This window comes from Saimiri boliviensis, chromosome 6 (genome assembly GCF_048565385.1).
Source record: "Saimiri boliviensis isolate mSaiBol1 chromosome 6, mSaiBol1.pri, whole genome shotgun sequence".
In the NCBI taxonomy this organism is placed as follows: domain Eukaryota; kingdom Metazoa; phylum Chordata; class Mammalia; order Primates; family Cebidae; genus Saimiri; species Saimiri boliviensis.
Genome location: NC_133454.1, coordinates 58,869,115 through 58,886,376, shown reverse-complemented (window position 1 = coordinate 58,886,376; position 17,262 = coordinate 58,869,115). Strand labels below are relative to the sequence as shown.

General features: G+C 46.0%; 1 non-coding gene and 1 pseudogene across 2 annotated transcripts; both read right to left on the bottom strand.

Moving 5' to 3' along the window:
- Positions 1-13,639: 13,639 nt before the first annotated feature.
- On the bottom strand, positions 13,640-14,046 carry LOC120364677 (small nuclear ribonucleoprotein G pseudogene; annotated as a pseudogene). The gene has a single exon (XR_012517949.1). The product of XR_012517949.1 is annotated as a small nuclear ribonucleoprotein G pseudogene (transcript).
- Positions 14,047-15,022: 976 nt separating this feature from the next.
- On the bottom strand, positions 15,023-15,157 carry LOC120364808 (U8 small nucleolar RNA). The gene has a single exon (XR_005579947.1). It is a non-coding gene; the product is annotated as a U8 small nucleolar RNA (small nucleolar RNA).
- Positions 15,158-17,262: the final 2,105 nt, after the last annotated feature.

Here is a 17,262-nt window from a genome sequence, read left to right as displayed (position 1 = left end):
GCTGTGCAACCAATACCATTATCTAATTCCAGAACATTTCCATCACCCCAGAAGGAAACCCCACACCCGGGAGGAGTCGCTCTCCATTTTTCCTTCTTCAGCCCCTGACAATCATTAATCTACTTTCTGTCATTATAGATTTGTGCCTCTTCTAGACGTTTGAAACAAATAGAATTGTACAATATTTGTCCTGTTTTTCTAGCTTCTTTCACTGAGCATAATTTTTTGTTGTTATTTTGTTTTTGTTGTTTTTTGACACAGAGTCTTGCTCCGTCACCCAGGCTGCAGTGCAGTGGAGTGATCTTGGCTCCCTACAACCTCCATCTTCAGGGTTCGAGTGATTCCCTTGCCTCAGCCTCCCAAGTAACTGGGACTATAGGCACACACCACCACACCCAGGTAATTTTTTGTATTTTAGTAGAGATAGGGTTTCACCATGTTGGTGATCTTGATCTCCTGACCTCGTGATCTGCCCACCTCGGCCTCCCAAAGAGCTGGGATCACAGGCGTGAGCCACTGGGTCCTGCCTGAGCATAATGTTTTTAAGAGTGGTGCATGTCGTAGCATAAATCAGTATTTTGTTTCTTTTTATGGCTGAATAATATTCCATTGCATGGATAGACCACACTTTGTTTATCCATTCTTCACTTGATGGACATTTGGGTTGTCTCTAGTTTGGGGCTGTTATGAACAATGTTGCTATACACATTTGTGTACAAGTGTTTCAGCTCTCTTGGTTAAATACCTAGGAGGGGAATTGCTGGGTTGTAGTGTATGTTTAACTTTTTGAGGAATTGCCAAACTGCTTACCAAGGAATCTGAGTCATTTTACATTTCTCAGCTATGCTTAAGGGTGTCTGTTTCTTCCATTTCCCCTAGTACTCCTTATGTCCTATCCAGGTACTTCTTTCATCTCCTGCCACTAGGTATTTTCATGCACTTTCTGATTCTTTGAATGAAGTAGGTAAACACATTTGATTTTGATGGTAGAGTCCTGAGAATGGGTCAGCCTCGCCATGCAGGATATTAAGGCAGCCATATTTGGGGAGCAAATTTTTAAAGAAATTTCAATCCCCAGTTTTCTCATTTGCTAAATGAGAATAATAATAAGGTTGTTGGGCTGATTAAGTGATATACTGCTTGTAAAACCCTCAGCATGATGCTTATAAAGCCTTACCTCAAAAAATGCTAGCTCTCATGATCACTAACTTCCTTTGTCCACACGTCTGGACCTCTGGCCTGTCAGTCATTCCATCTGCCATTTGATTAGTTAGCAAGTATGAACAGAGAGCCCCCCCGACATGCCTGCCACTGTTGTGGGAACTAGTAATACAGCACCAGACAGGAAAGAGCCATACCTTTAGGATCAAACATTCTACTGGGGCGAGAGGCACAATAAATATGTAAGTGAAGAAATGAAGATAATTTTAGAAACTGGAACTACCTGAGAAAATAAAATAGGGCAATGTGGTCATGGATAGAGTGAGGGGCTGCCCAGATGGTGTGGCCAGAGGAAGCCTCTTGGAGGAGGAACATCATAGTTAAGACCTGAAAGCACCCGCACAAGGTCTGGGGAAGAAAACTCCACACAGAGCGAACCCCAGGCACAGAATTCCTGGGACAAGAAAGGTTTGGAGGGCCTGGGGGACTGGAAAGAGGGAGGGGAGGAGGAAGGGGAATGGCAGGAGCTCTGAGCAAGCCAGGGATCATGGAGAAGAGACAGCAGAAGCCAAAGGGTCTGCTGCAGCGTGGTGCTGGGGACAGCAGCAAGAAACAAGACTGTCCGTGGAGCCCCTGGAGAAGGACGTCAGTGAAACTGGGCCAAACCCCAAGTGTGAAATTTGGCAGGGGTTCTGGGTACTGACTGTTCTCCATCGTTGGCCGGAGTCAAAGGAAGCCTCGCTGGAAAGCTACAGCATGGCACAGCTCGTCCCTGAACGACACCGTCACTTGCTCTTGGGAAGTCCCGTCCTCATTCAGATCGCTTTATTTCTGAGGCCAATCACCTGATCACACATCTGTGGCTAGCATTTGGGCCCTAACACAAGAGTGTGCATGAATACAGGTGATTGTGCTTCAAAAAAGAGGGACAAGGAGGCCTGACTCTCCCTGCCTCTCAGGGTGCATTCTCTGTGGCTGGTAGGGTTGCCCCTCGTTCTGTGATGTCACAGTGCCCAAACACATGCACCAAGGAGTCATCACAAACAGCCCAACTCACAGCCCGTGAGGGGCCCTCAGTGCTGCCTCTGACCTCTCTATGGCAAGCCAAATGGCCACAGGAAGACCCCATGCAGTGTTAGAATGATGCTGCTGAGGGCAGGGATTTTAAACCAGACAGTCGTGGATTCTACCTATGCAATGGGCTCTACCACTTTCTAGCTATCCCGCTACCCACAAGTTACTTTAATAGTCCAAGTTTCAACTTCCCCATTTGTGAAATGGAGACAATGTCTTAGTTAGAGAAGTAGCAAGTCTACGGTATATCAAGAGCTTAGCACTGAGCCTGGCTCTTAGTAAGTGTTACTCATTATCATGTATCATTATTACTATTATTATTATCATTACTACAACTACTTTTTTTTTTAGATGGATCCTCACTCTGTCACTCAGACTGGAGTGTAGTGGCATGATCTCTGCTTACTGCAACTTATGCCTCCTGGGTTCAAGCAATTCTCCTGCCTCAGCTTCCCTAGTTACTGGGGTTACAGCCATGCACCACCATGCCCAGCTCATTTTTGTATTTTTAGTAGAGACTGGGTTTCACCATGTTGGCCAGGATGGTCTAGAACTCCTAACATCAAATGGCCCACCCATCTCAGCCTCCCAAAGTGCTGGCATCACAGGCGTGAGCCACCGTGCCCAGCCTACTACTACTATTTTAAAAGCCTCTACCCATAAAGGATCACAATTCATTGAAAAGGAAGTGTGAAGGTTGAAGGGTGTCTCGAGGAGGGCAGTGATCAAAATCATACTAAGAATCTGAAAATCAGAAGACAAGGTTGGGTGAGAGTAGAGCATGGATGAAATAATGTTATTAAAAAGCTTTTCAAGTATAGACATTGAAGAGCTGCAGGCTGGAAAGGGGGCCAAAACTAACTTTTTTTTTTTTTTTTTTTTTTTTTGCATGACTTACCATATGCCAGATTCCAGACTGGAGAGTTTACATTTGTTATTGCATTTAATTCCCACTGCAACTCTCTGAGGTTGTTATGATTCCCACTTCACAGATAAGGAAACAGGCCGAGAGACCAAGCCAGACAGAAGGGATGGGCTGGTGTCTGTCTGACTCCAATACCAATGGTCTTTTCTCTATAACCTAACGCAGTAAAACCCCACAACATCTGTCTTACTATTACAGAAATTATAAGCTTCACAGGTTCAATATATCCCCCACCCCCCGCACCACCACCAATATTACAGCTGCACAATGGCAGTCCCCACCGAGGAATTAATCCAGCCCAGAGAGACAGACATGTGAGCGACTAAGTATAATGTTGAATGATAAAGGCTCTTTGTTTAGCAAGAACAAAACTCTGGCAGAGCACAGAGGAGTGTTTCTGTTGGAATCAGGGAAGGAGTAAAGAAAGCCTGGGGCCTTTTACAGAAGAGGAAAGCTGGGTGCAGCTCCCTAAGGTTATCTGGTGGAAAGGTCTGGGAAGGGCATTCATGTTGGATGTTGGCTGGGCCAAAGGAATCCAAGGTGTGGAGGTAAGGAGGCAAGTAGCTTGTTCCAGAAAACACTTAGACCACCCAGGCAGACGTGAGCCAGAGTGCAAAGTGCACAGGAGCTGGAAAAGTGGGATGCCACCTAAAGGCAAGATGCCTTGCATGACAGGCTAGGGGTTTTAGACTCTTTTGTAGGCAGTGGGCAGCCACCAAAGGCTTCCCAGTAAGTGAACAGCCTGATCACATCAATATTTCAAGGTATTACATCTGACGACTGTGTAGAGGATACAGGAGGGAGAGAATGAAGGCATAAAAGTGATGCTCTTCCAACTCATGTTGCAGCAAGCCTGCCTTAGGAATCTGCAGGGCCTTTTTAGTAGGCATTAAAGGGGGCACTTCATGGAAGCCACAAGGTATGGTCCTTCAAAGAGCTCACAGTACATGCCCATCTTTCCTGACCTTCCTCCCAGGTCCCTGAAGAGGAAGCCTGCAGCGGGGAACAGCAGGACCCATCACCCTTCATTCCCACTACACTGAAAGGCAAAATGGCTTTGTTAGTATAACAAGTACTTCAGAAAAAAACCTGTTGGCTGAGACACCAGCATTTCCAGAGCAGACAGAAGTGGTTGCAGCTAATACTTGAGAAGGCCTCAAAAGAGAGCAACAGTCCAGGACCTCCTCAGGATAGGATGGGAGAACAAGATGGTCTGGCACAGGAGATGAGGCTCAGATATCTACCCATTTATTCATTCATTCACTTACAAGTGCACATTGAATGCTTGCTGTGTACCATGCCTTATGTTGGGTGCTAGCATGCCAAGGTGAAAGAGGTAATGTTGCCACTCTCAAGGTCAGTCTATGAACCATAGAAAACGGTAGAAGATGGAAAGGTAAACAGAAAACATTTACAAAATAGGAAAGGCATAACAGTAGAGATTCTCGAGGATCACATAGGAGCAACAACACTCAGGTGATAGAATAAATATGAAGGATCTTTTTGTAAAGATACTAAGTACTGAGCATATATGAAGGTGACCATGTTCTGGGCTGGACATCAGCTGTGTTTTGAAGAATGAATCGCTAGTTAATGAAGAGGTAAATATTTCAGGCAGAGGACGTAGTATCTCCAGCTAAGGAAAAGAATATGACACACAGTGGAATCCACAAGTGGCATATATATATATATATATATATATATATATATATATATATATATACATATTTTTGAGACAAGATCTTGCTCTGTCACCAGGATGGAGTGCAGTGGCATGATCACTGCTCACTGCAGCCTCCAATTCCTGGGCTCAAGCAATCCTCCCCACCTCAGCTTCCTGAGTAGCTGGAACTACAGATGCATGCCACCATGTGTGACTAATTTTTTAATTTTTTGTAGAGACAGAGGTCTCTCTACATTGCCAAGGCTAGTCTCAAACTCCTGGGCTCAGATGATTCTCCTGCCTCAGCCTCCCAAGTATCTGGGATTACAGGGCGTGTGCTATCACACCTGGCTAATTTTGTATTTTCAGTAGTGACAGGTTTTAGCTCGTTGGCCAGGCTGGTCTCAAACTCCTGACCTCAGGTGATCTGCCCGCCTCAGCCTCCCAAAGTGCTGGAATTAACAGGCATAAGCCACCATGCCCAGCCTGACATTTGTATATTTAAGATCACTCCTGCTAATGCGATGAGATCAGAAGATCATATGACAGGAAACTGAGATTATGATGAGAGTATAGTTTGGAAAACAATCTTGAATTTCACTTCCAAAACTAGTCAGTTAGATCTGAGTGGAATTAATATAGATGAAAACTATTGAGACCCTGAACTAAGAGCGGGGTGATGGGGATAGAGTGGAGGGAACCTGCTGGAGAGGTGTTTGAGAAGAGAATGAGACTTGGTAGGTCATGATAGCTGTCTGGGGTCAAGAGGGAAAGTCAAGAGTCAAGAGGAAATGTCAGGATTTTGGCCTGAGCCAAGAACAAAGAAAAACAGGAGATGGCTGGATTGGTCAGGGATTGGGGTTTAGTTGAAGAAAAGCAAAAGATGAGAGTGAAGGAAACAAGGATAATTGAACAATAATGATGGCGGGCACTGCGGCTTCCCTATAATCTCAGCACTTTGAGAGGCTGAGGTGGTAGGATCGCTTGAGCCCAGGAGTTCAAGATCAGCCTGGGCAACATAATGAGATCTCATCTCTACAAATAATATTTTTAAAATCTTTTTAAATATAATGTTGAAGTAATATATTTTGTTTTCTAGACTAATTGGAGAAGAAAACTGAGGAAGTGAACTGAGAGATGACTACAGATGGAGAGGCAACGTGGCTAGAGATCTTATTAAAACTAGAGAGTAGGCACAGTAAACGCAGAGGGCTTGAAGACATGGAAGGATAAGACATCATGGTCAGAGCATACATACTGAGTTAAAGGTTTTGGAAATGCAACGATTTCAGATGAGGACAAAACCAGAGTGTGGCCATAGGTGTGAGCGGCTGAAGTAGAATGGCTGTGAATGTCACTCTGAAGCTTGACTGTTGGACACATCATCCTCATAGACACAGAAGTCAGGATAATGGCAGGTCTTGGGGTGAAGGGGAGGACCTGGACCAGGCCCTAAAGTCTTCCATGAACAAGGAAAATGATACTTATAAGAAAGACTATGGCGGGAAGGTGTGGGTTTCAGAGGAGCGGTGTTTACATTAGGACTAGAACAGCATGGCTTGGAAGCAGAACTGGGAAACTTTAAAGTTGTTTGTTGGGGCTACTTTTCTGTAGCACTGGGGATGGGAGAATGAGCATCCCTCAGAGGAGACAAAGTAGGCAAAGCAGTGCCCTTGTGTAAGAAAGTTTCCATTCAGATCAGGAAGAGGGTGCAGAATTCCAGGAAGAACTGGAGGCTGCAGGGGAGTTTATTTACTCTGCTGTAGTGTTCCAGAGGCCCTGCAGGAGAAAGAGAATGCATCAGGGAAGCAGCAGCCCAGGTGGAAGCATTCACAAGAAGAATGCTTGGTGGTGCTTGAGACCCTCGTCACTGCCACCTTCACAGTCATCCTGGCCTCTCCCTCCCTCACTCCACATCCAATTGGTAACCAAGGCTTGTTGATTTTGAAATCAAAGTAAATAGCTTTCTTGTCTCTCCCCGTCCTTCTTTCTCCACTGCCCGTGCCTGAAACAAAGCTCTCGTGGTCTCTTTCTTGTGTGAAGTGCTGCGGAGACATCTTGTTTGGCCTCTCGGTCTCCTACCTCAGTTATCCTTCCCCAATCTACCCCCACCCTACTCCCACCTTCCTCAGCTGATAGAAGGTTCTTTTTTATCCACAAATCTGATTCCATTATTCCACCACTCAGCATTCCTCAATGACCCCTCAATCTTCAACATGACGCAGCCTGGTCCACTGGCATGGCATCTAGAGTCTGTCAGAACTGGGGACAGATGACTGGGGACAGACAATCTGATGCTGGACAGATAACAGCTGCCCTGTCTAATGTCATATTCCGCTACTCCCCCTTCAGAACATTATACCCGGGTAGTACTCAGTTATTCCCAGCTCTCGGAACGTGTTACTATGTCCTCTCGTGCATCCAGATTTTGCACATTCCAGGGCGCCTGCCTACATGTTATTCCCCATTACCACACTTTGCCTCTGACAGACCCACTCCAGAATCCACTCAAATGCTTTTTCCTCTGTGGGGTCAGCCTTCACTCCCCTGGACAGCTTAGGTGATCTTTTTCTTAAGCTCTCCCCACACTTTGCACGACATGCCACGAAAGTAAGTATGCACTGCACTAAATATGCTACTGTTTCTCTACCCGCTTGACAATAACCTCTTTTTATTTTATTTATTTATTTTTTTTAGGGGGAATTTTGCTCTTGTTGCCCAGGCTGGAATGCAATGGGGGATGTCAGCTCACTACAACCTCCACCTCCTGGATTTAAGTGATTCTCCTGCCTCAGCCTCCTGAGCAGCCGGGATTACAGGCACCAGTCACCACGCCTGGCTAATTTTTGTATTTTTAGTAGAGACGGGGTTTCACCATGGTGGCTAGGCTGGTCTCAAACTCCTGACCTTAGGCGATTCACCCTCCTTGGCCTCCCAAAGCGCTGGGATTACAGGCGTGAGCCACCGTGTTCAGCAAACAATAAGCTCTTTTTAGAAGAAAACACTTTTTCAATGCTTATCTTGACTACCTATCACATTATCTAGCACATAGTAGGTGCAAACTATTTACAGAATTTATGATTGACTTAGTAGATGTGTGATCAGGGGAATGATATCCAGTCATCTAAGGCATGATGTAAGGAATTAAGCCCTAAGTTTTAAAGGGAGCTCTTTTATGAGCCATTTGGAAGCTCATAGACTGTATCTGTTGCATCTCCAGACCTCTCATTTTCAGGGCCAGAACAATATTTTTTTTGTATGGCGGGGGCTTAATAAATACGGAAGAAAGACAAAGTCCCTGCCCTCAGAAAGGATCCAGTAGACCAAGGAATATTTCTGCAACCATGCCAGTCCTGCTCCCTCGCTTCTTCAGTTATCCCTATGAAGTCCTAGGACTCCAATCACGTGTTCTTTCATCCATTTATTTAGCAAAGTTGCCATAGGTCAAGTGCTATGTTCTGTTTTTTAATTGGAAACTTCTCGAAGGGCAAGATTGTGGTTAAGTTTGAGTTGTGTGTACTGCACAAACAGAGCATCCCATAGGAACAGACTCTTCCTCAAAGCATGAGATGTCCAAGATTTGGGGGTGCCTGGGAGTTTTTCCTACCCCTGCCTGGCTGACTATTTCAGCTCACCAGGCTTCCTCCACCCTCTGGAGTCCCGTTGTACTTGAGTCAGAAGTAGACAGTTTGGCATTAATTGCTCTCTCATTGTTTCAAGTGTGCTATTTTCATCTCCCCAGTATTCTGCACTCTCCTTGCGAAGGGACCTGGTCTTTTGGTTTCACGTTGCCATTGTGTCCCAAGGCTCAGTAAAAGCTTGCTGATTGATTTTCCTATGGACTGTAATTATTTCCAAGGCTGCCATGAGACAGAGATTTTGTTGTTGTTTTTGTTTTCAGACAGGGTCTCACTCTGTCACACAGGCTGAAGTGAAGCGACCTGATCGTAGCTCACTGCAGTGACCTCCTGAGTTTCGAGGGATTCTCCTACCTTTGCCTTTCAAGGAGCTGGGAAGTCAGGAAGTGATTCCAGCTAATTTTAAATTTTTTTTTATTGTAGAGACTGGGTCTTGTGTGTTGCTCAGGCTGGTCTTGAACTTCTGGGCTCTAGGCATCTTCCCCTCCACCTCCCAAAGTGATGGGATTACAGGCATTCATCCCCTCGCCTGATGGAACTCTGTCACAACTTCTACCTCTGCAATCCCCCTCCCCACTTTCAGAACTCACTGTTTTTTTGTTGGTATCCAGCACGTTCTCATCTCAAAACTTCTCTGTTCCCTTTTCTCCAAAAGCAAACCTTATTTCAGGTACTGTCAATGTTCTTGAGGTTCTCTCCCGTGCTCTTTTTTTGTGTGGGCTAGTCCTCCTGCATAAGGGCTGTCTTGACAAGAAGTGTTACTCTTATCAACTGCTTCATGATCTATTTATGTGTCCACACAACTTATTAAATGCTTGTAGGACCTGTTGGGGTAAAGGAAGCCTTCACTTTGATTGAATTTCCATGTTTTCAGTTTAGTATTGAGGGAAAGATTGAGCTGAGGTGAGATCAGCTGGGAAGAGAGAGACTTCTTCATAGAAAGGTAAGCAAAGAGTGCTCAGAAATGAATGGTGAAGAGGGGCATGGGGAGGAGTGCATCGGCCTGGCTCCCAGCTCATTTCAATTTGGTCTCAGAAAGAAAGACCGTAAGGTGGTGGGGACAGCTTAGAGGTTTGCTTAAGAAGTGCTTCTTAGAGATCAGAGAGCTACAAACGATTTTCTGAGAATTGCCAATATGCCTCTCTCTCCAGATGGTCTGAAACTACCCTGCTTTTACCCTAAAAGTTGACTGAATCAAAAGATCTGATAGATCTGGTGAGGCTGCAGGAATGGTTTTGTCCAACCTCCCACAAGGTGTGATCTCTCAGACAGGCTCTAAGTGAGCCATTCTGGTGACTGGGAGCCCACACATTCACAAGGCCACTTACATTATTTGGGAAAGGGTGGTGGTGGTGATAATTAATCTCCAAATCAATTCAGCCACACTTATTGGTTGCCTCGAATGGTGGTAACAGAGCATCAAGGTTGAAAAGCTTGGCTTAGCTTCAAATCAACTTGGGTTTGAATCACAGCTGCAGCATTTCCCGTAAGACTCCAGGCAGGTTACTCAAACTAAGTCTCAGTTTTTGCATAGATAAGTGGATATAACTGTTCCCACTTCATCGTGTTATGATGAGGATTATGTGAGACATGACAGCACTTAGCAGAATGCCTGGTGCATGGTAATGCTCAGGAACTGCTGACTCATAATAATATGGTGATCTGGCATGCAACCGCCCTCCTTACTAGGACCCCATCCCAATGCTCAGCACACTCCTTTGAGGACCCTGGACAAAGTAATCTAGATAGTAACCAATCTTGTGAGTTCTTTCTGTGTTCAACTGGTTAGAGGGATTTAGAAAAGAGGGCACAATGAGACCCGAGCCCTTGCAATGCTGTCTTGGTGCCATGGAATTGACCGGGCCTTCTTTATGGACACAGGCCAACCTGTCCAACAAAATGCCCGTGCCATAAGATATCTCCCCCTTCTTGCCAATCAATATTGTGATCTGGGTCATTTATCAGATCGGTTTGGTGACAGACAATGTGGTGCAGGTGTAAAAAGCAAATGATCTGAAGATAGAAAGCCTGAGATTCAAATGATGCCTTCTTATTTTCTATTATGTACCTGAGAAGAGTTATTCAACCTTGCTAATTATTCATCTGTAATTTGGAGTAATATAAATGGGTTCTTATAGGGTTGCTGTGATGATTCAAGGGATCACGTAAGAAAAACAGCCAGCATGTTGCCTGACACATAGTAATTGTTCCATAGACGGTGTGTTAGTTGCACTAAAAGAGCGGCAGTCAGTGATGATGTTGCTTCCTTGCTGGGACATCCTTTACTCTTTTGCCCTTGCCTTGCAAGCGCCTGGTACTCTTTTCACACCCGTCACTCAAAGCTCAGTTCACGCCAACATAGTCTTGAACCCAAATTAATCCACACACAGCCTCATCAAAGCGCTTCAGGTTACTGTGTCTTCATCAGCAAAGCTGGGCCCAGAAGCCCTTAAGAACCTGGCAAAGTTCCTTGTGGCTGGCTTGGCACAGCAGGAAATTAGCAGTGTCAGCTGCTAATTTCCTGCAAAGGCAGCAGACTCTGCTTTTCACAGTGCACAGCAGACAGACACCACATACCCAGACAAGTTCCCAATTAACCACACACAATTCGTGTCTCTCAAAAGTGCATATGTTATTCTTTGCCCAACTAATTAACTGCACTAAACATGCCAGGTTTAAAGGTGTGGCATGGGTTAACAAAAAGCTTTTGAGAAACCAGAGCAGATTCAAGGCTCAGAAGACTCAAAAGTTCTGCTCTAGTTTACCACCAAGCTGACTGGGATCTTAACTCTGTCTCTCTGCAAGCAGGGGCGCTGCTGGAGACTCTCTACCTCTTGAGATTGTTAGAACTTGGACAATCGTGATGACCTGCAGGAAAGTGCTCTGAGAGGTCTAACGACTGCACGGATGCACACTGTGATTCCTCCTGGCCTCTGCTGTGACTGTTGCTTTTCCTTCCTGTGGCAGGAAGGGGGATCAATCTTAAGCCAACGTGATGTATGCATGTGCCTTCTAAGGTGTGAGCTTCATGCACGTAATCTCATGAGATCGTCATGACAACCCTGTACCCATAAGGAAAATAAACCTGAGATGGGCTTCAAGGCGGTCACACAGATGGTAGCTGAGCCACAGTGTGAATCCATGTTAACCTCCCTTTTAAAATCTCAAGACTCATTCTCCTCCCTATCCCATGCAAACTATAATTCTTCTTGCATAGCCCCTTTAGGTTTCCATTTCCCTGTCATCCCTCTCCATCATTCTCCTCCAACCCTCATCTTGCCCTCATTAAAAAAATAATAATAATAACTCTCTTAAGCACTTGAACCCAGGAGGCCGAGGTTGCAGTAAGCCGAGATGGTGCCATCTCAGAAAAAAAAAAAAAAAAAAAAATGCTCTCTTCCCTGATGCTTCCCTTCCTAGACCGGTGACTTCTACTTAATTTGGTGGAATATTCTTTGCCAGTCTGCCAGCTGAATGCTGCCATTCTCCTCTCCCCACCCAGGTAATATAATAATTATTATAATTATAATTATTATTTTTAAAGATGGGGTTTCACCGTGATGGCCAGGCTGGTCTTGAACTCCTGACCTCAGGTGATCCACCCACCTCGGCCTCCCAAAGTGCTAGGATTACAGGTGTGAGCCACCGTGCCCAGCCAATATAATTATTTTAATGGGAGCTTTGTGGAAAAACATGTGATACTCTCAAACCCCAGCAGGGATTACCCACTTGCCCCACCTCCACTGGGAGTTGCCCTGAGCAGCCATGCTGATGGACACAAGGGTGCTTGCAAGAGTGAAGCTGGGAGGTTCCACTCGTGGCATTTGTACAAGGAGGTGACTACAGAACAGGGTTGGAAGGTAGAGGATACAGTAAGGAGCAGCTGGGAGATCCAGTGGGCAAAGACAGGATCAAATAAATTATCATGTGCTGCAGCTGGAGAACTAGCTTTACTTGGATAGAACAGAGGGACCAGGAAAAACACAAGTCCCTTCTTTAGAAAGCCTGTATTCTCTCCCTTCCCAGTTCTCTATCCAAACCCTTCCTGGTTGGAGAGGCAGCTCTTGGGGCTATGAGTCACAGGTGGCTACTAAGAGGTGATGTTTGATCTACCTCTAGGTTCCAGGCAGGAAAGAGGTGGCAGACAAAGCTGCACCCGAGAGTTTTGTCATGAAATCACTTGCAAGAGGTGGTTGATGCCACATTATTACACTCAGGAGGTATTTTCTAAGACTGCAGCAGAGATAATGACTAGGAGGCGCTGTGTTTCAGCACAGGAAGTATGCCCAGCACCGAAGCTGCACCTCATTTTGCATCTATTCTCTCTCTCATACACATGCGCACACACACAACTACAGAAATTGGGAGCAGGTGGACAGTGACTCATTATTGCTAGATAACATAGAGAGAGACAAAAGTCCAGAAAAAGTGATGTTACGCTTTATAAATTTAGCAAGACGCCGGTGCTGCTGCTTGCTGCCTGCCTGTTGTAGCATTGCTGAAGCCCTCCTGGTCTCTTTTCCCACTCACACCTGCAGTCGGCAGTCAGGCCCTTCAAGAGACACCTGCTCTGTGAGGTTATTTAAGTCAGGAAGCATGAATCTGAAGAAATGCTTTGAAGCAGAGGCCTGGATGTGCAAGTCTTCCCACTTACTGGAGTTGCTGTTATCTTTAAGATTTAATTAAAAGAGGTTCAAAAATCTCCATCCCCTCTGCAGCGGAAAAGGCATCCTCCTGACAATATCACTGCAATCTCTCAGTCCCTAGATCCCACTTGTGCTGAATTCTTCCTCTCTCTCCTATTCCCTCCTGAATTTGCTCTCACCTTTCCTGAAGGAATCACCTCCACTGGACACCCCACATCTTACCATCTCTTTACTCCCTAATTGCTGCCACCTCCAGGCTCTGTGTTAAGCAGACATTTCTGAAGGGACGGGCAACAGAAAGAAGTAACACCATTCTACTGCTCAGTAAATAACTTAAGACTGAATATTACGCATTCCAGTTTTTAAATTCCCCTTGAACCATTGCTGCCACTGGAGAGGTTTTCCTGACTTCCTTTCTCATTGGCTGAGTCACTAACACCTTGCAAAACCTCTGGCCGTTTGCCCCCAACCTCTCTTCCTTTCCTTGCTAGTCAGATTGCCCCACCCACTAAAATTCCTACACCTTTTTTTTTTTCTGACTATTACAAAAGTTTATTTAGCAAAAAGTCTAATATGAAAATGTACATGACCTAATTTTTACATCATAGTAAAACAGGCTCTATGGAGAGAGGACATGGGTTTCTCCACTCAACAGCCATTATTTATACTCGTTCCAAGGCTTCTAACATGATGATACTATTTCCTCGTATTACCACCGTTCCAATATTGTTCTGTTGTCCGCTAGTCGCCATCTCCACGCATTCATCTATCACAAGATTCATAAAGGGATCAAATTCCTGCAATATTCCTTGGACATGTCTGCCACCATTTAATTTCAATGATAACTTCTTGTCCATAAATTTTTTCAACTCGGGAGGGTGAGCTTTGCTCATGATGGCTACTCCGCGGGCACACAGAGGCCTTGGAACGGAATGCCATTCCTACACCTTTTTAGACAGAGAGACTGAACTACCTCTTACCAGTTGTCAGCCATGCCCTAAGTCTTAAGGGACATCTTTTCACAATTCAGCAAGATGTTTTGCTAAACCTGTGCCATCCAGTACTTTAAATTTAATGAAAATTAAATACAATTTAAAATTCAATTCTCTCATCACCCTCGCCGTGTTTTACGTCCTCAGTGGCCACCTATGGCTGTGCTGAACAGTGTAGACAGCAGAGTTCTACTGGACAGCTAAACCCAAATTCATTTCTCTCCTAAGGAACTGTCACTGGCTATTCAACTGACACTTTTTCCTGCCTACTTCCTTCATGTGGATTGAGCCCTTATGCTGCGTAAGGCACTTTTCCCCACGTTGTCGCCCGGCAGCCTCCTCACAAAGCGGACAGCGCTCTCCGCCCAGCTCAGGGGAGGAGCCCGAGGTCAGCAGCCCGAGCAGCGGGCCTGTCCCCTCCACCAAGCCTCTAGCCCAGGCCGCGACAGTGGGTCACGCAAGGCAAGTAGGGAAGGGCTTCGTCAACCACGTGTGATGTGATCGTTCCATTAAACTTTACGAGAGGTTTTCTTACTCAAAAGGGTTCGATCCCCAAAACGGGGTCACTGAAAAGGAAGCTCAAAGACTGTTTTTTCCGGAGGATGGAGTGCACGCTTGGCTGGGATGGAGGCCACCGCTCACCGGCTTCCCGAGCTGCCGCCTGCCCCTGGGGGCCTGGTCCCCGCCCGCAGCGTCACAGCACATGGGGAAGTCGTTAGATGCAGGTTCTTGGGCTCCACCCCAGGCTTATTGAACCCAAACCTCCCTGGGTGGGTGCCGGCAGTCGAGTCTGAACAAGACCCTGGAGTGGTCCTGATGCACGCTAAAGCTTGGGCATCAATGATTTGAGAGTCGACCCAACTCCACCGCCGTTTATTAAGTCAAGTTGTTCTTTTGTTTTGCTTTGGTTTTTCTTAGGAAGAACCAGATAGGAGCAATCAGGGTGTTGCAAGTCCTGATTACACAGAGATGTTAGTCACACTTCATGCATCTCCAATCATCACGGTCCCTATCTGCCCTCAAAAGGAGGAATAGGTAAGGGTTATCCCACCTGACAGCTCATTAAGTCAAGTATTAATGAGCATCTTCTAAACAATATAGAAACAAAGGAAGCAAAACAGACATGATCCCTCCCCCCTCGCTCCCCAACGCACACATAGGTAGAACAGCTTACTTTATCATCACATCTTTGTGCAATAGGAAAGGGAAACATTACGATGACCCTTATTTTAGACAGGAAACTGGCCTGGGATCACACATGCGGTGAACAACTAGGTCAGGTCCAAAACTTAGGGGGTTTTGTTTGTTTGTTTGTTTGTTTGTTTGTTTTTCTTTTTCTCAATGGATATAGTAGTATGAGTTGTTTGTTTGTTTTTAAGACTGACAGGATCGCCAATCTCAGGTCATCTGTATGTCAAATCCATCAGTCAATGTCAAATCAGGTCAATCTTCATGTCAAAGCTGAACTTGTTTACCAAACCACACATCACCAACTTTTCTAGGTCCGCTGTGGTTTCAGAGGGGAGAAGCTGAAAGAAGATCTCTTCTCCCCAAATCAAGACAATTCCTTCTCCCTCATACCAAAATGAAACTTCTTACACTGCTTTAAAATTGCTGGCATCATTCCTGAAAGCTAGCAAAGAGGCTTCCTTTTTAGTTATTATCCTACTATAACCCTTGCCTAGCTGTTCCCTCTTCATCCTTTCCAATGATGTAGGACATTATGGTGCAGGCTGTGACAGGGCAGGCAAGGAAGTGTTAAATGCATGGTGCGGGTGCTGCCCGAGGGGCACAGCTTTAGGGACTCTCAGGGAGGTAGGAATTTAACCCGAGCTGCCTACTTGGGGATTGAGAGGGAAAGACAACGGAACTGAATAGAAGTGAGAAAATGCTGAACAGGAGAGATAGGAACAGAAGACAGACTTGGTCTCCTCTTTCACAATTTAGCAACTTCAAGCGCCAGATAGGCTGTTCATTAACAGCAGCCAGTCGGAGCACCTGTATGTGCAGGGCATTGGGTCAGATCCCTGCCTTCAGAGGACGTGCTACTTTGTAGGCATGTAGAGATGAATGGCTTAAACGTATGTTGTATTTCTGTGTTGAAAATTCCCTTGGCCATAAAAATATATATATAGTTTGAGACAGAGTTGCATTCCGTCACCCGGGCTGGAAGGTAGTGGTGCAATCTTGGCTCACTGCAACATCTGCCTCCCAAGTTCAAGCAGTTCTTGTGCCTCAGCCTCCCAAGTAGCCAGGATTAGAAGCACACACAACCACACCCAGTGAATTTTTAGTAGACAGGGTTTCACCACATTGGTCAAGCTGGTCTTGAACTCCTGGCCTCAAGTGATCCACCTGCCTCAGCTTCCCAAAGTGCTGGTGTCACAGCACCCTTAGGGTGTCCCTTTTCCAGCTGGAAATGTCTGTGACTGGTGGCATCTTTGTCCTAGTTTTGCTTGGGCCCACTGGGTTCATTTAAACCACTTGACCCTGCAAGCTGTGCTTGGCTCACATTACCAGCTTGGATCCCCTGCCTGCCAAGGGCAAGTCAGGTGCAGAACAGCAAGCGGTGTGTGAGCAAGCACAGGGTCTGGCCACTGCACACATCCAGGCAGGTCAGCTACAGCAAAGTGGGCAGCTCCAGGAGCTGGCACAGGCGCCAGTTCCATGCAAAACTGCAGCTGGATGAGGCATACCACAAGCAGCTTCCACTGCAGGCACCAGGGAACATGATGGCCATAGAAGCTTGGAGATGCCAGGAGCCACAGAGCCCCAAAGAGGGTGTCACAACCCTGGCTCACTCAGGGAGCCCCTAGGTCTAGGCTCCCCAAAGGGCAGCAGCTCTTCTCTCCTTCTCATCGCCTGCAACATGGTGAACAGCAGTGGTGTGGCGGCGGGGGCAAGAGGGAGTATGTTTCAGTCCTGCCAGATCCTGAGTTCTTGTCCTGCATCTAGGAAAGATGAGATACACAGACAGCTAGAGGATGAGCAAGGTGGTGAGGAGCTTCATTGAGCAACAGAAAGCTCTCAGGAGACCTGAAGTTGGTAGCTCCTTTCCACAGGCAGGTCATCCTCACCAGTCCAGGAGACCTGAAGTTGGTAGCTCCTTCCAACAGCTGGCAGTCCCAATGTCTCTGTGAGTCTGGCTGAGTCTGGGGTTTTT